Genomic DNA, 4,624 nt, shown 5'->3' with positions numbered 1-4,624 from the left:
AATTGGTACCAGGAGTGGGGTATTGCTGTGACAGACCTGACCTTGGTATTTTTGGGAGGACTGTGGAAGTGTTTGGAACTTTGGGCTGAAAGAGCCATTGCACTCAGAATTTGTTGCTGTGGAGCTTGGAACAGTTATGCCAAAAGAGTTGTGGATGATGGAGGCATGGCTTGTGAAGCTTCAAAGGGAAGTAGAGGCTATCAGGGCTGTTTGTGTGAGATTTTGAATCGAGAATCTGTGGGTTCTGGTTGGCTAGGGCTGAAGAATCAGCTGTAAGAAGAGACCAGCACCCGAAGTCCTTTGCTTTACTGGGACAATTGGTGCTGGTTAGCTGGGGCTGAAAAATCAGCTGTAAGTAACAAGAGACTAGCATCTCTTGTGGTGAAATCTTTTGAGAAGGGCTCCTGCATGCTTCTGGTGTTGAAATCATGAAGGGGTTCAGAGAGCAGCTGAGGCTTTGCACTCTGAGAGGCCAGGAAAGTGCAGCCTCAGTTACAGTGAAGCCCCCAGGATTGAAGGGGTCATGGAGAGACTCTTGGGCTTTGCACCCCAAGAGGCAAGAAGAGGCCATTGGTGAAGGTGTAGCCTCAGTTTCAGTGGAGACCCCAGCTTTTTGGAGATGCTGGGACCATGGGACGACCACCAAGGACAGCGGCAGGTGTGGTATGGAGCTGGCCTGGGTCTGCGAAATGAGCTGAGTGTGCTGTGGACTGCAGAGTCAGAGCAGTGGAGCTGCCAGTACCCGTCGGAGCCAGAAGATCGTGAGTGAATCCCAGATGTCCAGCCTTGAGCTACTTTGCTGGACTTTGGTTTTGCTTATGTGTGCCCGATTCTTCCCTTTGAAACAAGACAGTACTTCTTTTGGATTTTGCAGAAGCCCACCCACAGTTGAGACTTTTAAAAGAGACTATGGACTTTTAAGTGTTGGATTATTTTTTTAAGGACTGTGAGGTTTTTAAGGTTGTACTGTCTTATGTTGTGATATTAATGTTAACATCATAGCTTGGGGACAAGAATTGGAAAGCTTATGGTTTAATAGTGATGTCTTTGTGTGTCAAGTTGACAAGGGGTCCATTGTGCTGGATAGCTCTGGTGTCAACTTGACACACCTGGGTTGAGGGAGCCTCAATTGTGGAATTTCCTCTATTGGACTGGCCTGTGGCCATGTCTGAAGGGCATCTTCTTGATGAGTGATGTGGGAGGGCCCAGCCCACTGTGGGTGGTGCCATCCCTGGGCAGGTGGGCCTGTGTTGCATGAGAAAGCAGGCTGAGCAGGGGCCAAGGGAGCAAGCCTGTAAGCAGCGTTCCTCCGTGGCCTGTGCTCCAGCTCCTGCCTCCAGGCTCCTGCCCTGAGCTCCTAACTTGGTCTCCCTGATGAACTGCGTGCAACCTGAGAGATGTAAGACAAATAAACCCTTTCCTCCCTAAATTGGTACTGGTCAGAGTGTTTTGTCACAGCAATGAAGAAACAAACCAAGACACACCTGTAATTGATAAGGTGTTGGTCTGGGCTCAACTGGACATCTATTTAGTTTTTCCCACATCCCTGTAATTGATAAGTGGTGGGGATGGGCTGAGCTGGACTAAACTGGTCTGAGCATCCATGTATATGAGTCCTTTGGGTATATGCCAAGGAGTGGTATAACCGGGTCATATGGTAGGTTCATTTTTAGTTTTTTAAGTGTTCCCCACACTGTTTTCCAAAGAGGTTGCACAAGTTCATAATCTCACCAGCAGTGAATGAGCATTCCCCTTTCTCCACATCCTAGCCAGCTTTTTGTATCATTTGTTCTCTTGATCCAAGCCAGTCTGATTGGGGTAAGGTAACACTTTAAGGTGATTTTAATTTGTGTTTCCCTAATCTCTGTTTAGATCTTTAGCCCATCTTTTAGTTGGGACATTTGGCTTCTCAATTCTTTGTTTTCTGAGTTCTTTATCTATTCTGGATGTTAAACCTCTGTCAGATGTGTCACTGGTAGAGATGTTTTTTCCTATTTTGTTGGTTTTCTCTTCACTCTTTTGATTGTTTCTTTTGCTGTCCAGAAGCTTTTTAGTTTAATGAGGTCCCACTTGTTGATTGCTGACCTTAATTCCTGATTAACTTCTGTCTGATTTAGAAAATTTTTTCCTACACTGTATCTTTTAAGTTACTGCCAATATTTTCTTCTAATAGTTCCAGGGTTTCCAGTTTCACATTGAAGTCTTTGATCCATTTGGAGTTGACGATTCTTCAGGGTGAAAGGAATGGATCTACTTTCATTCTTCTATAGATGGAAATCCAGTTTTGCAGGCACCGTTTCTTGAAGATGCTGTCATTCCTACATTGTTCGTTCTTGGCACCTTTGTCAAATATTAGGTGGCTGAAATTGTGTGCACTCGGGTTTGGATTTCCAGTAATGTTCCATTGATCTATGTGTCTATTTTTGTGCCAAGACCAGGCTCTTTTTATGACTGAAGCTCTGTAGTATACTTTGAGATATGGTATAGTAATCCCTCCAGTGTTGCTCTTTGTGCTCAGGGTTGTTTGGGCTATCTGTCTTTTTTGCTTCCATACGAATTTAGGGATGGTTTTTTTTCTAATTCTGTGAAGTATGTCACAGGGATTTTGATTGGGCTTGCTTTGAATCGATTTATTGCTTTTGGTAGGATGGTCAGTTTCACAATATTAGTTCTTCCAGTCCATGAGCATGGGAGTTCCTTCCATCTCCTGGTGTCTTCTTTAATCTCTTTCTTTAATGATTTAAATTTTTCATTGTAGAGATCTTTGGTGTCGTTGGTCAGATTTATTCCAAGATATTTTATTATTTTTTGCTGCAATTGTGAATGGGAGTATTTCCCTGTATTTTCTCCAATATCTTGTTATTGGTATATACAAAGGCTACTGATTTTTGTAGTTTGATTTTATAACCTTCCACTATGCTGAAAATGTTCATCAGTTCTAGGAGTTTTCTGGTGGAACTTTTGGGATCTCTTAGATATAGTATGATATCATCTGCAAAAGGGATAGTTTGACCTCTTCTTTTCCTATTAGTACTCCTTTAATTTCTTTCTCCTGTCTTATTGCTCTAGCAAAGTTTCAATCACTGTGTTGAAAAGGAGGTGATAGTGGACATCCTTCTTTGGTTCAGGCAAAGTTTCAATCACTGTGTTGAAAAGGAGTGGTGATAGTGGACATCCTTGTTTGGTTCATGTTATTAATGGGAATGCTTCCAGTTTTTCTCCATTTAGAATGATGTTGGCTATGGGTTTGTTGTATATACAGCTTTTATTATGTTGAGGTGTGTTCTCTCTCCAGTCCAATTCCCTCTAGGACTTTGAACATAAATGCATGTTGAATTTTGTCAAAAGCCTTTTCTGCATCTATTGAGATGACAATGTGGTTTTTGTCTTTGAGTCCATTTATATGATTAATGACATTTATTGACTTGCATATATTGAACCAGTCCTGCATCTCTGGGATAAAGCCTACTTGATCATGCCAAATGATCTTTTTGATTTGTGTCTGTATGTGGTTTGCAAGTATTTTGTTGAGAATGTTTGCATCTATACTCACTAAGGATATGAGTCTATAGTTTTCTTTTTTAGTTGTATCTTTACCTGACTTGGGTATTAGAGTGATGCTGGCTTCATAGAAGCAAATTGGGAGTTCTCCCTCTGTTTCTATCATTTTGAATAATTTAAGCATTATTCATTGGAGGTCTTTTTTAAATGTCTGGTACAATTCTGCAGTAAATCCAGCAGGGCCTGGGCTTTTTTACTTGGGAGGCTTTGTATGACTGTTTTAATTTCCTTACATGTTATGGGTCTGTTTAAACTGTTGATCTCTTCCTGGTTTAACGTTGGTGGTTCCCATGATTTTAGGTATCCATCCCTTTCTTTTAGATTTTCAAATTTTGTGGCATATAGGCTTTAAAAATATTCCCTTGTAGTGGACTGGATCTTTTGGGTGTCTGTTGTCATCTTTCCCCTTTCATCTCTGATTTTGTGGATTTGTATTTCCTCTTTCTTTTGGTTAACTGGGCTAGGGGTCTTTCTAGCTCATTTAGCTTTTCAAAGAATCAGCTCTTAGATTCATTGATTCTTTGTATTATTTTATTAGTTTCTAGTTCATTAATTTCTGCTCTGATTTTTGTTATTTCTTCCCTTCTTCTGGGTTTGGATTTCATTTGTTCTTGCTTTTCCAGTGTATTGAGTTGCAATGTTGGGTCATTTATTTGGGCTTTTTCTAATTTTTGAATACAGGCAATTAGAGCTGTATTGTCATTTTTGTTGAATTCCAGGAATTCTCTTATTTCTTTCTTAATTTCTCCTTTGACCCATTGCTTAGGAGTGTGTTGTTCAATCACCATGAGTTCATGTAGTGACTAGGGCTTCATCCAGTGTTGATTTTGAGCCTTATTGCTTTGAGCTTTATTGCATTGTGGTCTGATAGAATGCATGGAATTATTTCAATTAATTTTGCATTTTCTGAGGTTTGTTTTGTGACACACTGTCTGGTCAATTTTTGAAAAAGTTCCATGGGGTGCTGAGTAGAAAGTGTATTCTTTGGCACTTGGGTGGAATAGTCGAAAGATATCTGTTAGGTCCATTTGATGTATAGTATCTTTAAATTCAGATGTCTCTG

This window comes from Nannospalax galili, unplaced genomic scaffold (assembly GCF_000622305.1).
Source record: "Nannospalax galili isolate Female #2095 unplaced genomic scaffold, S.galili_v1.0 scaffold158, whole genome shotgun sequence".
Lineage (NCBI taxonomy): Eukaryota > Metazoa > Chordata > Mammalia > Rodentia > Spalacidae > Nannospalax > Nannospalax galili.
Note: the sequence above shows the minus strand (reverse complement) of the source record.